Source organism: Geotrypetes seraphini, chromosome 4, assembly GCF_902459505.1.
Source record: "Geotrypetes seraphini chromosome 4, aGeoSer1.1, whole genome shotgun sequence".
NCBI lineage: Eukaryota > Metazoa > Chordata > Amphibia > Gymnophiona > Dermophiidae > Geotrypetes > Geotrypetes seraphini.
Genome location: NC_047087.1, coordinates 50,146,851 through 50,167,150, shown reverse-complemented (window position 1 = coordinate 50,167,150; position 20,300 = coordinate 50,146,851). Strand labels below are relative to the sequence as shown.

The 20,300-nt window shown below is 41.6% G+C and overlaps 1 long non-coding RNA gene across 1 annotated transcript in view; it reads left to right on the top strand.

The window, feature by feature from the left end:
• The first annotated feature begins 7,506 nt into the window (after positions 1-7,506).
• The window catches only part of LOC117358924, a 63,599-nt gene continuing 50,805 nt past the window's right edge, over positions 7,507-20,300 (top strand). Inside the window, exon 1 of the long non-coding RNA XR_004539120.1 lies at positions 7,507-7,612. This is a non-coding gene — a long non-coding RNA (uncharacterized LOC117358924). The remainder of the gene's footprint in view (positions 7,613-20,300) is intronic.

Genomic DNA, 20,300 nt, shown 5'->3' with positions numbered 1-20,300 from the left:
ACGTTTTTTGGACGACATTTTCTTTATATGGAATGACACCTTGGAAGCTTTGGAAAGTTTTGGCAAATGGCTGAACACCATCAACTCACACATCAAGTTTACCATGGCATTTGACAGAGAGAAGATGGAATGGTGAGACCTTAGCTAGAACTTCAACAGAACGAGACTTGGGAGTGATCATCAACGCAGACATGAAAACTGCTAATCATGTGGAGAAGGCTTCATCTAAGGCAAGACAGTTGTTAGGTTGCATCCGCAGGAGTTTTGTCAGCTGGAAGCCTGAAGTCATAATGCCATTATACAGAACCATGGTGAGGCCTCATTTGGAATACTGTGTGCAATTCTGGAGGCCACACTACCGAAAAGATGTGCTGAGAGTAGAGTCGGTGCAACGGATGGCCACCAGAATGGTCTTGGGGCTCAAGGATCTATCGTACGAGGAAAGGCTGAAAAATTTGCGGCTGTACTCACTCGAAAAACGTAGGGAGAGAGGAGACATGATCGAGACGTTTAAGTATATTACTGGCCGTATCGAGATGGAAGAAGAGATTCTCTTTCTCAAAGGACCCTCAGCCACAAGAGGGTATCCGCTCAAACTCAGGGGCGGGAAATTTCATGGCGACACCAGGAAATATTTATTCACCGAGAGAGTGGTTGATCCTTGGAACGAGCTCCCGGTGCAGGTGATCAAGGCAAACAGCATGTAAGAATTTAAGAGCAAATGGGATGCCCATGTGGGATCCCTTAGAGGGTTAAACCAAGGGAACCTGTCACCAGGAGTGGGATCCCTAGGATAGTAGACGGGGGTGGGTCAGTAGAGTGGGCAGCCCTGATGGGCTATGGCCCTTATCTGCCATCATCTTCTATGTTTCTAAGCTAAAGACCACAGTATATCGCAAACCAGTAGAAAAGAACACCATCCACAAAAACTGAAGCTCAATCTCCCTGTGTGACAATTTCTCCGCTTGAGACATTTGTGCACTGATGAAGATGAATTCTTAAAACAGACTAAGATATTGGAGAATAGAATAGCTTGCAGAGGCTACCCTAAGAAATGTGTGAAAAAAAGCTTTTATCAGAGCAAAATACGCTAACCGCGAATTACTTCTCCAGGATCGACCTCAGGCGGTAGAAGATAAGATGGTATGTGTACTTCCATACTATGATTTATCTTATAGCTTAATTAAAAGCTTGCGACAACATTGGCATATACTCCAATTGATACCTACTTTTGAGGAAGAATTTCCTATGATCGCCTTCAAATTTAGGGGAGCGCCTTTCCAAGTATAGGTATGAGGAAGCCAGTTACAATCGAGAGGATGGCAATCAAGTTTCAAGTTTCAAGTTTAATAATTGTTTTGATTAATCGCTTAATCGTATTTCAAAGCGATGAACAAATTAAAATTACAATTTCTGGGAGGTAATACAAAACAGAACAGTACATATTAACTAACAATATTAAAAAAATTACGATTACAAACTAAAAGCACAAGGAAAGGGGGGAGATGAAATACAAATCATTATAGGAAAGTAGAACAAAAAAGGAAAAATACAAAATGAATAACAGAAAAACAGTGTAATATAGTACAATAAAATATTCTGAGCTGCAGTAAGTTTCGTTAATTATCAAAGGCGTCTTTAAAGAGAAATGTTTTTAAGTTATTTTTGAATTTCTCAAGATTCTGCTCTTCCCTTAAATAAATTGGAAGGGCGTTCCATAACTGAGGTGCCGTAACAGAAAAAATAAATTGTCGTCTTGTATTGATGACCTTAAGGGATGGAATAGTTAGTAGATTCTGTTCGTTAGATCTCAGGGTTCTGATTGGAGAATATGGTATCAATAATTTGTAAATAAATGCTGGGGTTTTATTAAGAAGGGTTTTGAAGGTGAGTATGCATAGCTTATATGTTATCCGGTGGGAGACTGGGAGCCAGTGCGCGTCTTTTAAAAGGGGTGTTACGTGATCAAATTTTTTAGTTTTGGTTATAAGTTTGATGGAAGCGGCCGTTGTCAATGGTGCACAAAAACTATTGAGGGCCATATGTGGAATCCTCCCAACAGAGACATCAAGATTAAAGCTCATATGCTAACTACATGCAAATCTCATAATGTAGTTTATGCCATCACATGCCCATGCGGTCTCATATATGTGGGGAGAAGTAGTAGACCAGTGCACATTAGACTAAATGAACACAAGTCACGTATAGCTATAGAGAGCATCCAGGCACCTCTAGTCCAGCACTGGATGGAAAAAGCTCACACCATAGATGATTTAAGATGGAGGATCATAGATTGTATAAAAGAAGGGTGGGAGGGTGGTTACATTGAGAACAGATTAAATTTCAAAGAACAACGCTGGATATGCACTCTGAATACGGTGCATCCAGGAGGATTAAATTTAGAAATAGAATGGATGACACTAGTTTAGGCTCCTCCCACTGAACTGATGTCATCAGTGAGGTAGTTAATGAGTCACCTGATTTAAACAGAACCAAAAAATGCCACGGCCATCTTTACATAGAAGTACACACGTCGGGATGCTGTGGAGCAAAACAAAAGGGGTAATTTTACTTCTAAAACTAGAACTGCTAAGGTATTGAGGGATTAGTTTAAAGTTTTAGAACAATAAAACTGATGCATTTACCAACTCTTGCCTCTTATTTGCAGGGGACCTGTTCTTGAAAAAGCCTTTGGGCGAAACTGGTTGAACCTTAAGGTCCTTCCCGAGATTTAAAAAAAGAATGAAGAAATAGCTAAAGCTAAGTACAAAAGTTTTAAAGTTGTATAAGAAAAGTTTATCGATTTGCACAAAACATAGAATATAGAGCGCAAGCACTTAAAAAAAAACTAAGGTCTGATGATGAATAAAAGCCAGAAAGAGAAACAAGCCTTCAAATAATTTGGCTGGTGGTTGGCTGGAACTGAAGACCATAGAGGTACTTAGAAAGGCATTATCTGAAAAAAAGATCACTTAGAAATTAGGCACTTTGAAGTTTATTATATGCCATTGTGGATTGATGTTGAAAGCAGTACATGCACATGCATATTCATTGGGGAAATCCTGAAAACCCGACTGGATTCGGCCCTCAAGGAGGGACTTTGGGATCTTTGATCTAAGATATAAGGAGTCTGTGGTACCAAGCTACAATCCCAAGGGCTGCAAACCAGTCTGGTTTTCAGGACAGCCTTAATGAATTTGCCTCAGCTATTTGTACATAAATGGTCAGTGCCTGCTGGTACATCACATGCCTATTCATTAAGGCTATCCTGAAAACCTGACCAGTTATGAGTGTAAGGTTTGTTAGTGGCCCCCACAATATATGGTTGGTGGGGTCACTTGAGAGGCGCCCTTACAAACGGCAGGTCCCAGGTTCAGTTCCCTCACAGATGATTCACCAGGAGTAGAAACACAGCCAGAGGTGGTTGCATAAAGAATATATTATAGAAATAGGCTTACAGAAAAGTAGTATTCATAGGTATTACAACAATTAAGCATTACAATTAAGTAAAGAGCAAAGCAGTTTCCCTGCCTTACATAGTTCAGAGGCAAAGAGACAGAGAGTTTGAAGTTCTAGGGAGAGCCAGAGAGAGAGAGAGAGAGAGAGAGAGAGAAAGGGGGATGGGGTGATAGTCTAAGTTTCGGGTTCCAGAGATAGGCCAGAGAGAGAGAGAAAGAAAGAAAGAACAAGAGACCCAAGAGCCAAGAGATAGATAGATAGATTTTTGTGTGTTGCAGAGAGGAGGCTTTTATAGCTTGGAATCTTATTCTGAATATAGAAAACTATTGAGCTTCAATAGAAGTTAAATCGTCCCCTCCTTAGTAAACTTGTGCTAGACAGCCGAAGAATAGGCTATGGTCAAATGTAATTTCCAATATGCCTCTGACAATAATTTCTGATTAACTTTAGTTATCTGTGCACCTGGACCCATTGTCCTAAGTACCCTCTTAATCAGACATTAACACCTTTTAGCTAATCATGATTCAATCAGGGCTACTTAAAACCATCTTTTTGGGTTATATGAAACAGTCTACCTACACTCAGGGTCCATCTGCATTCACATGCCAGAGTCAGATTGATATAATTTCCCATAGGCCTTTGCTGACATAAGTAATGCCAACTGAAAATGCTGAATGCTAGCGATAGCTATGCTGACAATGAGCTCTCCAGGATGGCAGTTTGACATCATTGCAACAGAGGGAGAAGAGAGAAGGCAGTGCCTATGTTTTCTCAAAAGGTTTTGTGAATTTTTCCAGTGTTGCTGCAAGGTCCAGGGTTTACATAGGACCAATATCCTCAACTCCATCGCCAGACTCCAAATATTCCAACCAAGAGTTTCCCTGTAATCTTCTGGAAATCCGCCTAGAACCGCAAAGTAGTGGCAGAATAAAAAAGGCTGGACTCATTTAGAGTACTGGTCTTTGACCTGGGGGCCGCCATGTGAGCGGACTGCTGGGCAGGATGGACCACTGCTCTGACCCAGCAGCGGCAATTCTTATGTTCTTAATGTAATGTAATGTAAATACCGCTGCTGGATTTTGGTTCTCTCTTGCATTTTAGAATAGTTTTGAATTAAAACTAGCCTTAGTAGAAGCAATTTTTAGTGCTTCCACAATGCCAGAATGTGGGTAGATTTTGCATCTGAGACTGATCAGAAGAGATTATTGACCATAGGTACATCTCATTGACCATAGGTACACAATGAGATGCAAATGGATGAACTAGGCTTCTCCCAAGACAAATTTACAATTTCTCTAGAGAGCATTTTTTTTTCCAGCTGTAAGCACTGCCAGACTGAAGAAATATTAAAGTATTACATTTCTTATGTTAGCAGAAAAAGTCCTTCATAAATAAACATTTCCAAAAATCTTTAAATAATTTATGCTGGGGGATCTCAGTCTGCCTTGTGTCTTTCATTCACAATGGATTTAAAATAACTGTTTTCTGAGGACAAAACATTGTCATTCAAAAAAATTATCAAAGTTGTCCTGTAGGAGGGAACCAATATTATTAAACCCTTTATGTAATGTAATGTAATGTAATTTATTTCTTATATACCGCTACATCCGTTAGGTTCTAAGCGGTTTACAGAAAATATACATTAAGATTAGAAATAAGAAAGGTACTTGAAAAATTCCCTTACTGTCCCGAAGGCTCACAATCTAACTAAAGTACCTGGAGGGTAATAGAGAAGTGAAAAGTAGAGTTAGAGGAAAAATAAAAATAAAATAAACATTTTAACAAGACAGCATTGATCTAAATACTTTGGAAGGTAGAAGAGAGGAGAGAAAGGAATAGAAGCAGAAGGGGGAGCCGTTGAACAGTAGAATTCTGGAGAAATTTAAATGATAGAAATAGAACAAAACAAAGACAAAAGGCAAAACAATAGATAAGATTAAAGATAAATCATAAGCTGGAAAGAAAAATAAAATAAAACTTTGTCTTCAATCCACGGTTTCAGCGTCAGTGATGAAGTGGAGCAAGTAAGTTTAGGAGGAGCGATTGACGTTTCCAGAAAGGGCTTCTTCAGGGAAGAGACTTGGCAGACAGTCCCAGGATGCCTATGTCTCCTCCCCTGCGATGTTCTCCCATCCATGCATTCCCTCCCAGACACACTGCCCGTGCCCCAGCCGCTCCAAGGAGGCTGCCCCAGATGAGGCCCACGGTGAATGCAGGATTCTCTCCTCTGCGGGAAAGCCGCCCGGAGCCGACTGTCGATCTTCTTAGCGGATTGCATGGGGGGAAGAGTTCACACTCTTGGTAGGATCGGGTCTGTGTGCTCTCGGTGGTTGTGGCTGGTCTCGTTGCTGCTTAGGTGTAAAAGCAGTTGATCTCCACTGCTGCTGATATTTAAAAGCAGGCAGATTGATCTCTCCAATGGACTGCAGGGGGAGGAGTTCACACTCCTGGCAGGATCGGGTCTGTGGGCTCTTGGTGGTTGCGGTAGGTCTCGCTGCTGCTTGTATGTAAAAGCAGTTGTTTTTCTACTGCTGCTGATATTTAAAGCAGGTAGATTGATCTCTTAAACGGGATATAGGGGGAGGAGCTCACATGCCTGGTTGGATCGGGGCAAGGGCTCCTATTATAGGCTGCTTAGGTGTAAAAGCAGTTGATCTCCTACTTCTGATAATATTTAAAAGCAAGCATATTGATTTTTCCAACGGAATGCTGGGGGAAGAGCTTACTTGTTTGGCTGGATCAGGGCAAAGGGCTCTCGGTAGTGGTGGCTGGTCCTGTTGCTGCTTAGGTGTAAAAAACAGTTGATCTTCCTAGTGGACTGCAGGGGGAGGTGGAGCTCACACTCTTGGCTGGATCGGGTCTGTGTGCTCTTGGTAGTTGCGGATAGTTCCGCTGCTGCTGAGGTGTAAAAGCAGTTGATTTCCCACTGTTGCTGATATTTAAAAGCAGGTAGATTGATCTCTCCAATGGATTGCAGAGGGAGGAGCTCACATGCCTGGCTGGATCGGGGCAAAGGGCTCTTGGTAGTGGTGGCTGGTCCTGCTGCTGCTTAGGTGTAAAAGCAGTTGATTTTCCTAGCGAACTGCAGGGAGGGTGGAGCTCATTTATTACAGAAACATTACAGGCCTCAGATGATTGTGCAAGTAAGGATTATACTGAATGTGTTAGGGGATGATACATTCCCCTTACTAGCTGTAGCTTCAGAGGTTTGACAGGTTCTACTAACAATGATTGGCAATGGGAGGAGTTATTCTAATGGAATTTTCCAAAGGGGAGGTGGCTAGCCTGAAGTATAAAACCCTTGTAAGGGAGGGGATTGACTGCTTTCTTTCTCCCCTTCCTTGGGAGTTCCTGAACTCTAGAGAATGGGTTCTTGGGCCAAGAGGTCTTAGGTTGGAAAAGGGAGATTATTGTGTATGCTGTGGGATCTGTCATTAATAGAATGCTGGTTCATGTACCACATACTATTGGAAGAGAATGTACACTACGGGCCAGATTCTGTACATGGTGCTCTAATTGTGGAGCCTAACCTAAATCTGCACTTAACTTAATTTGACCATGCCATTAAAAACTGATTTAAAAATTTTATTTTAATTATTAATTAGAGTTACACATGCATATTGTCACAGGGAACCCCCCCTGTGAAGGCAAAGGAACCCTTGCAGTGCCCCAGAACTGATGAGCAAAGTAGGGAATTGTCCCAGGAGAAAACAGTAGATAAACCTATAATTCCTCCTAGGGCACTGCCAAGAAAGAAAATGTCTTTGCATAGCAGTGCACAGAAGGAGGTAGAGACTACTCATGCCTGTTTACCTTTTTCTAAGCAGCAAGTAAAAAGCAAGGTAACAGGACTACAAATCCCATCAGGCCAAGGACAGAGAATGCCTAAAGTCAAGATTGGAACAGCTCCAGTGCCTAGCAAATCCAGAATTGGTTTGAGCCAGCTCAACAAGCACCTGAGCTCAGAATTACCCAGAAGAACTAAGGGCACACCTGCACTCCAGCACAGTCAGTTAGCCACTGAGAGAGAAATGGGTGGGGTTCCTAATTGCAGACAGCCCATAGGAGGAACTCAGCAGGGAGATAGAAGGGAACCAGATCTTTTCTGCCTAGAAACAGAAGTGCACCAGAGCCTTATACTCCAGAAGGGCAGGTAGGACCTCAGGATTAGGAGGATTTTGTTGAGGATTCATTCATAAATGAAAATAATATAGAAATGAATGAAGCTCAGAGTATGGAAGAAATGAGTGAGGATTTTTCATATTCTACTGACCTGGAATTAATGGAGTGGGGCTGAGGCACAGTAGGAAAAGTTTGGAGTTTATGAAGAGGAAATTGGTGAATGATTCCAGACTAACCAGGCTGTATTATTTAAAGCCTTTGGCTGAAAGAGGGGTGTTTTTTTGCTCTTTGTTGCATGGAACTTGCAGGAAAACTGCACAGCCTAAATCCAAGCAGAACTGAGTTTTGTTTTTCTGTTATGCTGTTTGGGGCAGTGCATGAAAATTGGTTATTTAAGGCACTGCTGGCCACAGTACACTGGGGAACTATTCAAAATCTAGTGGGATCACCAAAATCTACAGGGCTGGTACAGATCCCAACACCTTTGGGGATATTTGGGTTAATAAAACCCCAAGGTGGATTTTCCCCAGTGAAAAGATTTACAAGAAGTCATAGCAGAATCTGTTTGAAAGCCCAGAGTGTCAGGTGTAGGCCTGGGAGCCTCAGAGAAGTCTCAACAACTATAACCCTAAAGAATAATCTGCCAATAAAATCAAAACTGAGTTTTCAAGAAAAAACTTGACAGAACTCCAGTTCTCATGGAAAAAATGTTTGGAGACACAATCTTTAATTAATGGAACTATTGCTTTTGCTATGAACTATATTTATTAACCTTTTCTAGTGTTGATGTTTTATTGCACGATCAAATTTTACATGGACTTTTCATGCTTATAGGTTTTCATGGGAATAAGACATAATTTATGGATTGGGTTCTACCTGATAGTTTTCTAGTGTTTGCACCTGCACTTTACAACTTTTTCTAAGCTTTTTTTGCACATTTTTTTAGCACTCTACTTTTTTGCACCCCAGCACTTTATATATTTTTCAATCTTGGGAGATATTTAATGGTCATTTCCACTGGAGAAAATGTTTGTTGAAATTTACACATATACCGACAATGTGATGTATGAGGCAGTCCTTATTTAGACTTAAGGTCTAGTGCTAGTCACTAATGAGTATCTGCCTGAGCCAAATAATCTCTCGTGCGGCATCACCAAGGCTCATACTGATGTCCATTATTTATTAACAGACAGTTTTACTGTTTTCCATTCTCCAAACATTTTTTCCATGAGAACTGGAGTTCTGTCCAGTTTTCTCTTGTAAGCCTCAGAGAAGGCCATTAAAAGGCTGAAATTGAAGCCAGTGGATGGTACCAAGCCAAATAAAGGAAACAAATGGATTGGTTTTTTGTTTGTATTTTGTGCGACTATTGTTTGCTTGTATTTTTGGAACTCATTTTTGAATTGCTACTAACTGAGTTAAATGCACCAAGTCTGGTGTGAAATAAAGATTTATTTTGGGGCATCCAGGTGTTTCCATTATTTTTGAACTCTATTGCAGTCCTTCCCAGCTACCCATACCTTGCTTTCGCTCAGCCGAGGTCTGTGTGGCTTAAGGTATTGGCCTCTGGACACATCCAACCGGCTACGCCCGACCACAATGTCCATGTGGCACCTAGTCCATTCTACACCACTCAATTTTATACACCTCAATTATATCTCCCCTCAACCGTCTCATTTCCAGACTGAAGAGCCCTAACCTCTTTAAGCTTTTCCACATATGAGAGGAGTTCCATCTCCTTTATCATTTTGGATCTCTTCTATAAACCTTTTCTAATTCTACTATATCTTTTCTGAGATATGGCAACCAGAATTATTGAACACACTACTCAAGGTGAGGACGCACCATGGAGTGATAAAGAGGCATTACGTATAAAATTCTTGGTCTTATTTACCATTCCCTTCTTAAGAATTACTAGCATCCTGTTTGCTTTTTTAGTCACCACCACACATTGGGTGGATGGTTTCAGCTTATTGTCTATATTGACACCTCTTCAGGTGCTGACCCCCAATGCTTTGCTACTAAGTTTATGGGGAGAAATCATTCCTGAGCCAGATGAAGGCAGCCACCAGAACCCTCTTAATTATGTCTAAAGCAAACCATACACAATAACTGCAGGAAAGAATTACAAGGGGCGCTGCTCTCTCTCTGCAGGCTGTGGAAAAACAGGCGAGAGCATCAAATAATTACTGTTTGTTTTTCTTTTTCCACCTGACTAGTACAATGAATGCAACACTTTAACTCCCATCCAGTAAATCCCTTTCTATAATTTTTAAAATTTCTGGAGCATAAAAATTAATTTAGAATAAAAAGAAAATAATCAGAGGAGCCTTTAATACTGACTCCTCCCACCCCCCCCAAAAAAATAAACCTGCAAATACATGCCACTTCCAACTGACTCATAGGCCCAGATGCACTAAAGCCAGCAATCGTCGCTAAACCTGTTTTAATAGCTGTAGCCACGATTGCATTTGCCAACCCGATGCAGAAAATGGCTCACCGTCTGGTTTTCTGCATGATCGCTCATTCTCCTATCCGACCATGCAAATAAGCTGATTAATATTAAAATGCCATGTAAACTTTTAGAGCGATTGATGCTCTAACATGGCTTCCTGATGCACTATAAAAGTGATTGCTTTTAGCGATCCCAAAAAAAAGTGACTGGTCAAGACCAGTCGCTTGCCTAACCTATTTTTTTTTAATGGGCACAGATGCTGTACATATTACACAATAAGCTTTAATCCAAATACCAGTGTATATCAAAAGTCTATTATCAACCCTCTCAAAATAGAGTATCGTGAAGCAAAAGTGACGAGGTTGATATAATTGGAGTACAAAGATCTTAACCGTAATACCTCAGCCCCACCACTCCACCGCTATGTAAAATCTCTAAAGCAGGAAGATATTGTGGTGCTTCATCATTGGTAATTCGGTATAAATCGCCGTGAGTGTATTCTATAGAAATATTTTATATTTTTGTTATGTTTTTTTCAATAAATAAGCTATAAAAGTGTATGAGTGTATATACTTAACTTCTACACACAGCCGAACCTGGGAGCCTGACCCGACATGTTTCGCACAATACGTGTTGTTTCAAGGGTCTCCCGAGGTCGCCGCAGTCATCCGACTCGCAAGTGTCAAGTCTGTGAAATATTCACAGACTTGACACTTGCGAGTCGGATGACTGCGGCGACCTCGGGAGACCCTTGAAACACATGTCGGGTCAGGCTCCCAGGTTCGGCTGTGTGTAGAAGTTAAGTATATACACTCATACACTTTTATAGCTTATTTATTGAAAAAAAACATAACAAAAATATAAAATATTTCTATAGAATACACTCACGGCGATTTATACCGAATTACCAATGATGAAGCACCACAATATCTTCCTGCTTTAGAGATTTTACATAGCGGTGGAGTGGTGGGGCTGAGGTATTACGGTTAAGATCTTTGTACTCCAATTATATCAACCTCGTCACTTTTGCTTCACGGTACATATTACACATGCACAATATCTGCCCCATAAAAAAGAAAAAAAACCTGACATCCCCCACCCCCCCAGCGAAACCAGCCTTAGGCGTCTGAGCCAATCAGGGCCTTAGACCTCTCCCCGTGCATCACATGATGCACCGGGGAGGGAAAGATCCGCCATTTTGAACTGGCAAGCCTATGAGCGAGACAGACGGAGCTTCCTTCTCACTCCAATTTTGCTAAAAAAAAAAAAAAGTACGGGGGTTTGTGGGACCTCCGGTGTCAAAAGGGAGTTAGCATCCCTCCTTCCTTTTTTGGTGGGGGAAGGAGGAGGATAGGGGATGTTTGGGGGCACCTGGCACAAGAGTGGGCCTTTGGCAAGAGGGAGTGGGCATCCTTCCTTCTATTTTTGTCTCGTGAGGGGGAGGGATGGCCATCATGTGTAACATGCACAGCAGCTGTGCCCATTTAAAGAAAAAATAAGGTTTCCTACCCAAACAGCATGGCAGGAGGTTTTCTCCTGCCTCTCAGCTATTCGGACTTCCCCTGCCATGTGTGAGAGTCGCTCTCACATCAATCCATAAGATAAGAGAGTCGGGGATTATGGCGAACATCTGCATGAATCATTTGCATGCAAACATTTTTGTGCATCAATAGCTCTTTCTGAATCGGCCAAAAAAATTGGATCGGTGCAGACCCACATGGTCTCACCAATCCTCTTAGTGCTTCTAAGCCATAGTCATCTGACATTATCTTCCCAAGAAACATCAGATAAGGCTTAAAGCAGTTTACACTATCCGTGACTTCACAGAAGATTGTGTCCTAGGAAATTCTAAGTGGGACTTCTGCAGAGAGGCTAATTCTTGGGACCTTCGGGGCATTTTGCAAGATTAAGAGGTGTGAGATTCAAGGCAGTCACAGGATTAGTTATTTTAGTTTACCAGTTTCATTTGGATTAACCCTTAAGTGACTGCTCAGCCAACCCAGAGGCCACAGGCATGCAAAGTTAGATTCTGCATTGCAGGCAGATTTGTTATACGTCACATAACAAACCCACTAGCCATAATTATCCTCCTCCAGAAATTCCGTCTCCTATTTTAATAGAATATAAGTGGATTGTAACAATCACTTAAGAGACCTGCATATCTTTTCTTTGTTTAAAGCCTTTCTAAAGACTGCTTAAAATGTTGAAACCCCAATAGAAAACCTACTTTAGCAATCTTGGATTGGTTTAACTGCTTAGTCAAAGCCAATATTGTTCTCTTAAGTCTACCTAGCAAGATTGTTTTGCTTCATTGTTTCTATGGATTTCCTCGGCAATTATTACTACTAACTAATCAATTCTATAGCATTACTTGACATACGCAGTGCTGTACATCAAAACACAGAAGAAGATAGTCCCTGCTCAAAAGAGCTTACAATCTAGTCAAGACAGACAAATTGGACAAGTAGGTGCATCTATAACACAGTGCTCAGGTGAGGGAATTACAGAGGGAATGATAAGACAAATATTAGTGCTTAGCAGGTGGGCTGTAGTTTGGAATTGAAAGTGGGCTTTGAGTCTGAATTTAAATACTGCCAGATGGAGCTTGATGTACCGAGTCAGGCAGTTTGTTCCAGGCATACGGTGCAGCAAAGCAGAAGGGACGGAGTCTGAAGCTGGCCTTAGAGGAGAAGGGTACAGATAAGAGAGACACCCAATAAGCGGAGTGCTCGGGGGGGGGGGGGAGTGTAGGGAGAGAGGAGAGATACTGAGGAGCTGCGGAGCAAATACACTTGTAGGTCAGTAAGAGGAATTTGAAATGTATGTGGAAACAGATAGGGAGGCAATCAAATGACTCGAGGAGAGGAGAAATGTGGGCATAGCAACACTGGCAGAATACAAGGCGTGCAGCAGAGTTCTGAACAGATTGGAGGGAAAAGAGATAGTTTAGCACAGTGTTTCTCGACTTCTTCAAGGCAAGCACCCCCTAAGTCTAACAAATATCAACCGAGTACCTCCACCCAGGCCCAGACCCAGACCCCACCCCCATAATAGTACTAATTGTAATGCAATTTTCTCCATCCATTTTTCATATACACACTATATAATCTTATTAATACATAATGGTAACCACAAAATAAATGTAAAAAAGTACACTGTATGCAGAGAAAATGTTAATCATTTATATTCAGGGGGTTTTCAAAGAGGTCAAGGCAGATGACTTTAAAATATACAATGTCATCTTAGTAACAACTATAGAAAAATATAGTGCAAAATATAGACAGCAGATATAAATTCTCAAAATGAACACATTTCAATCACTAAATTGAAAATAAAATCATTTTTCTACTTTTGTTGGCTGGTGATTTCATGTGTCTCTGGTTGCACTTCCTTCTGACTGTGCATCCACTATTTCTTTCTTTCTTACTCCTGAATGCTTCCTCTCCTCTGGGCCTCATTCCCTTCCCCAACCAACATCTCTCTCTCTGTCCCTCCATGAGTCTAACATTTCCCTCTTTCTAACCCCCCGGATCATGTGCATTTGTCACCACTACTCATCAGCCCCATGCCCATTTCTCCTTCTTTCACCCCTCTCCAGCACCATGCCATATCTCTCCCTCCATCACTATGTCCAATATTCCTCCTCCTTGCATTCCTTTCAATCTGTCCCTCTGTTCCCTCTCCACCACCATATCCAACATTTCTCCCTCTCATTCTTCTCTTCCCTATGCATCTCTATCTCTCTCTCTGCCCGATTTTCCTTTCTTCCTTTCCCCATGTGCCACCATCTCTTTCCCTCTCACTCACACGTTCATGCCCATTTATCCCTTTCTATTCTCTCCCTCCTATGTCCCAAGTTAGTGCCCCATTCCTCTCTCCTTTCTGTGTCCCGTGTTCATGCCACCTCCTTTCCAAGTTGTTTGTGCCCACTTCCCCTCCCTGCCTTCTAGCTGTTGTCCCAGAATCATGCCCCTCCAATGCCCCAATGTGCTCCTTCCCCCCCTCCTTTCTCCCTTTGTCCCAGAAATAGTGTCCCCTTACTTGTTCAAGCTGCACTTACTCCTTCTGCCTTCAACGATTTGTTGGGGGGGACGCACAGGCAGCAATTCACACGCTGCACGTGGCTGACCCACAAGCCTTCCCTCTGACATTGGAGAGGTTTCTGGGTCAGATAAGTGCGTGTGAGCCGCTGCCAGCTGCGTGTCCCCCACAACAAGCCGCTGATGGCAGAAGGAACGAGTGCGTCAAGGAGGTAAGTGGGAACCTCCCCCCCTTCTGCCCAGAAGGCTTTCCTCTAACATCAGCTCTGACATCAGAGGGAAGCCCTGTGGGTTGTCTTTGGTAGGGAGGCAAGGGGGTGGGCAGGGATCCCCAGCAGCGGCTTCAGCGGTTAGCAAGGAGAGATCCCTGGTGGCAGCAATGCGGCTTCGATGGACAGGTGGGCAGGGAATATTCTCTGGTGGCCAAGTGGCTTGCATACCCCCAAGGGTATGCATACCACGTGTTGAGAAATGCAGAAAGCCAGTAATAACCAGGTTGCAGTAGTCTAGGCAAGAGGTGATGAGGGTCTTAGCAGTGCATTCAAAAAAGGTCTTATTTTAGCGATACTGTAAAGAAAGAAACAGCCGGTTTGGGCAGTCTGTTGGATATGTGAAGAGAAGGAGAGAGATGAGTCAAAGATTACCCTCAGGTTATGAACTGAGTCAGGAATAGAACAGCCAGGTTTAAATTATGGGTATGTCCCCAAAACAAGCAAGCCAGCAAAAGAGCATTTTTACAAGCAGGATCTTTCTTGGCCCTCATGTCAAAAGAGATTAATCTCACTGTTCTAGAAGTATTAGATGAGGCTATTTAAATGATTGCTGACTGGGCTGGTTTTGCCAATTCACTTCTTCCATCACTGCTTCTTTTCACTTACACAGTGTAAGTTGAAAAATTGCTTTGATTATAATTTTAGAAATTGCTTTTGCCTCTGCTGTGTGCATTTGAAGGCTGAATAAGCAGCACTGCAGATCTTGAGACTACGGTCCTTCCTTTGATGATCCTATTATAAAATGAACTGGAGAATGGGCAAACAATAACACTTCTGGTCTGGCATGGTCCTGGCACTGTATTTCCTGAATGGTCTAGGCCAGTGTTCTTCAATGCCTGGACCGAGGGCTTGTGGCATCCCTCTGGGTTTTTTTTTCCTTCTTTTCTCTGCTTCACTGCCTCTCTACTAGAGAATGACATAAGGCAAATTTTTCCCCGTCCTGCCGCGTTCTTTTCCTGTCCCATTCCTGCAAACTCTGTCTTCATCTGCACAAGCCTCCAACACTTTAAAATCATAAGTGTTTGAGGCTTGTGCAGGTTAAGGCAGAGTTTACAGGAATGGGGCAGGGACAAAACTAACGAGCGCGGGGAGATTGAGTTCCTGCAGGGGACGGGGAAAAATTTGTCCTCATGTTATTCTCTACCCAGGCTCAAGACAGAAAGGGGAAAGTAGATGAGAAGGCATTTCACAATAGACAAAAAAAAAAAAAAGAATATATTTGGAAATGATCACATCCTTGAGAAAACTCCCCTAATGAAGTCTGAAGGTGGGCTGTAGGAATCAATGTCATGGCTCCCCATAGGAAGATATTTAGCAACTCTCCTTCAGCTCATTAGAATCCAAAGTGGCCCCAGCTTAAAAATTAATGAAGACAACTGGTCTAGGCAGATGTGCTAGAAAAGCATTTAGACTGTTCCTCTAGCAGGCTACAGGAGAACATCACCTGTAAATTCTGTTTTGCAGAACGTGATCTTGTAGTACAGTATCTTCTCATACCAAGGATGAGTCTTCAGGTGCTTGTGCCCAGGAGGAAATATATAGAATAGCCATTGTAGTTAGTGATTCAGTCATCGACAATGTAGATACTTGTGTGGCTGCTACATGTCAACATTACTTAGTAACTTACCTGTCTGATATCTCAGTGGTGAACCTTGCGTATCACCAGACATAGGATTTAGATACCGGAGAGGAGCTGCCTGCCAAAGTACATGCGGGCACCAATTATACTGGGAAATGTGGGAAGGAGTTTCTGGAAGTTGCATTTAGGCTTTTGGGTAGAGTTGAAATTCCTTAGCCTCAAGGGTAGCATTCTTAGAAATACTCCCTATTTGACGTGCAGGACCCCAGAGCCAGGAGAGTTTCAGAATCCCAACGCGTGGATGAGATGATGGTGCAGGAAAAATAGTTATCTGTGCAACATTGGGAGAAATTCATCATGTTATCTGGGTGAATTTATCCTTGCTGTTCCTAATTGTGAGCTTGGTACCTACATATATGTGCCTATTCCTAGATAGCTTTTTTTTGTTTGTTCTAGGTGCCCCAATGAGAGTAGGCTTTGTAGGGATCTAGCAACATATTTCAAAAGGATGAAATCCACTTTAACCAGCATGGAACCGGATAGCAGGTGCCAATGTATAATGAGATAGAACAGTTTTTAAATTAGAAAATGGGGAGAAGTAACTTTTTTTTTCACTGATTTTTAAAGATTTTTTGCTACTGAATTTTGTGGAGTTTTCAAACACATCTTTCTCTCCTTCCTACATTGGATACATGTTTGCACTTTATATTTATTTAATGTTATTGATCAAATGTTTTAAAACAAGGGTTATTATGATGTACAGGGCAGGGTTTATTTAGACCTTCGGGTCTGGTGCTAGTCACCTATGAATACCTGCCTAGGGCTTCTGGTCATTCGTAGGGATAATTGAGCCCGTATTGAAACCTCTTTATTTAATAATTCAAATATTAGTGCAACTGTCATCCTTGGGTTTAAAAGGAGAGTTGTACCAATTTTTTATAGTAGAGTTTTTCATAGTATTGGTATTTATAGTTTTGGGGTTTTTTTTGAATCTTAATCCTGAGGCAGTCCATTTGAAGCTTTAGAGCTTGCCCCATTCTGAATCCAACTGGCTGTTTTGGAAAAAAAAATAGTTGACTCCACCTGAGGGAAGAATTAGCTGCAATCAAAAGGGCCTCTCCCAGGATTCAACATGAAGATAAACCACCCCTACTCCCACAATCAAACAACTCAGAAATAAATGGATTACTGTGGGCTGTGGCAGAGTATAACCTGCTACACAGAAATACACACTTTCCCAAAGCTCACCCCTCAAAAAATGCTTTCTTTGCCTTGGGAAACATTGATGCTCTGAGAACAGAATCTGTCATAACAGCATTAAAGATGAGAGGCACCCAATGTAGCAGAAATTTCTTAAAGCAATGTCAGAAGAGCCCAAAAGAGAAAAATGCTACTGCTGAGAGACTCCATTATTAGATCAGTGTTTCTCAACTTGGTCTTGCCAGTCAGGTTTTCAGGACATCCACAATGAATATGCATGAAAGAAATTTGCATATAATGAAGGCAGTGTACGCAAATCAAGTTTATGTATATTCATTGTGGATATCTAATCTAATCTAAACCTTAGGTTTGTATACCGCATCATCTCTACATTCGTAAAGCTCGACACGGTTAACAAGAGTTAGGGTAGAAAGGAACTCCAGTAGAGGGAAGAGGCAAAATGAAGAGAAAATTTATAGGACTAGAATAACCAGAGAGGGAGGAGGAGTTACATTTTTGAGAATAACCAGGTTTTCAGATGTTTATGGAAGAGTTGGAGGGAGCTCACTGACTGGTAAGTGCCCTGACTGATAAGGGGGCACTTCAGGACCGATTTGAGAAACACTGTATTATACAAATCAACTTGAATCACAATTCAAGGAACAGAAAGGTTAAATGCCTCCCAGGACCTCAGACAGCAGGAACACAGACCAAATTGTGAACAAATTCAGAGAAGAAAGTAAGAGTTAGACAACTGATGTTGTTATCCATCTGCAGATCTAAGAGACTTCCAAATTGGGAGAGACTTCACCCCATAATCAAATCTATAACATTTTCAGAATTTGGAAATTCTACCTGCATCACATAACTGGCTTTAATATGCGACTCCAAGCCTGATGTAAGCAAGAAGGTTTTAGACCAGTTCTCAACCCTGTCTTCAGGACACACCTAGCCAATCCGGTTTTCAAGATACACACAATGGATATATATAAGATAAATTTGCATGTGCTACTTCCATTCCATGCAAATCTATCTCATGCATATTCATTGTGTATATCCTGAAAACCTGACTGGCTAGGTGTGTCCTGAGGACTGTGTTGAGAATCTATGTTTTAGACTAGTGCCCAAAATTGTGGAAACACCTAACATTTTAGGCATTACACTTAAAAAAAAGCATAGCTAACACATCATAATTGTATTTAATGCATTAAGTTTTGACTAATAACAGAAACTCTGTAATCACTTAAGATCAGCACATTTCACAAAAATAATGCTGTTCATTAGCTACCCAAGCTAATAATGATTTGTCCAGTTATCCGATGACTTCATCAGCCTCACTAGTAGTTTGTTTGATATCTCTTAGCCTTGATTACTGCCTGACATCTTATTGGCATATTGTCCACAAGTCTTTGGAAATCAATAGGTGTTATTATGTGGAACTGGGAATTGATTATTGCTGTTATCGGCTCATGTTTGTTGGACGGTCGCTTTGCCACTACTGCTCTCTTTAATCTGGCTCAGAGATTTTCAACGGGGTTGAGATCTGGGATGTTTCCTGGACAGTCCAGCAACTCAACCATGTTTTCTTTGAACCAGGTGAGGCATTTCTTGGCTGTGTGGCATGGGGCACCATCCTGTTGAAAAATGAATGGTCAACTGGCACCAAAGATGTCTCTGGCTGAGAGCAGGACCTTGGGCTGAAGGACTCATATGTATATGTCAGCATTTATTACTCCATCAAGCACCTTCAATAGACCCACATCTCTGGACATGCAGATCACACTTAGAGCATGCTTCATAGTGGCAGTAGTACACTCTGGCAAGCAGTCTTCGCCTGGTCGCCGACAAATATAGCAGCTGCCTTCACTACTAAATATGGAGATTTAGGTCTTATTGCTCCACACCTTCTTAAACAGCTCTGTGTTCCAGTTGGCATGCTCTTTAGCCCAGTTCAAATGTTTACAACGCTGAACTGCATTGAGGAAGGGTTTTTTCCTGGAAATTCTTGCTCACAGGCCTGCTTTTACTAGTCTTCAGCAAACTGTCCAACCTGACACCGACACTCCTGTTTTGGCCAGTGACTTATTGATGTCAGCAACGGTTGATTTCTGATTCTGTAGAGACATTTTCACTATTCTTCTATCGGTCTGAGGTGCTGTAACCTTTTTCCGACCCTTTCCAGACTTGTTTTTGATATTTCTACTCTCTTCAAAGTGCTTGCAGAGTTTTAGTATTCCAGCCGGTGACGCACCTTGAACAATTTTGGCTGCAATCTCTCGGTAACTATAGCCTTCTTTTCTTAAGGTTATGGCTGTTGCTCTATTTTAAGTCTTTTCTGCAAAATTTAGCACATAGCTATAATTTTACCCCCTCTGCTGCGCAGTAACGCACCCAAGCCCATAGAGATTTAAAGGGCTTCGGGGCTGTTGCCGCATGCCTTTGTAGAAGAGGAGGTTAGTGTATTTAGACAAGTAATACTCATTCAATTCAATTAATGAAAAACAGCAATTCAAATGTTGTCATATTGCACAAAGGGCCTTTAGAAGAGGGGGTTAGTGTATTTAGACAAGTAATACTCATTCAATTCAATTAATGAAAAACAGCAATTCAAATTTTGTCATATTGCACAAAGGGCCTTTAGATAACATCTACAAGCTGTGACAACATCAGAGCATCAACATGAAACACATAAACAACCTACTGAACTGTATATGCTCAAAATCTAAGCAAATATTCAAAGTGCAATTCACAGTACAATCAATATTCTATCTCATAAACAGCAATGAAAAATGATGTCAAACTTATCTGAAAAAGAAGTCTTCACAGTGTTGGAATGTTGAAGCAGCTACTAGTGCTGTGTGGCTACACAATGACCGACACAGGAGCCCCGTTTTGCTATAAAGCTTTGTCAGGGAAATGAGCGTAATTACTTCGCAACAGTTGGTGAAGCTGGATAATTACGCTCATTTCCCTGACGAAGCTTTATAGCGAAACGGGGCTCCTATTGGAAATCGGAGTGAAGTGTCGGACACAGCACTAGTATCTGCTTCAACATTCCAACACTGTGAAGACTTCTTTTTCAGATGTTTGACATTGCTTCTTTCATTGCTATTTATGAGATACAAAATTTAAGCAATACATATCAAAAGAAATATAACCGATTGCTTCCCTTT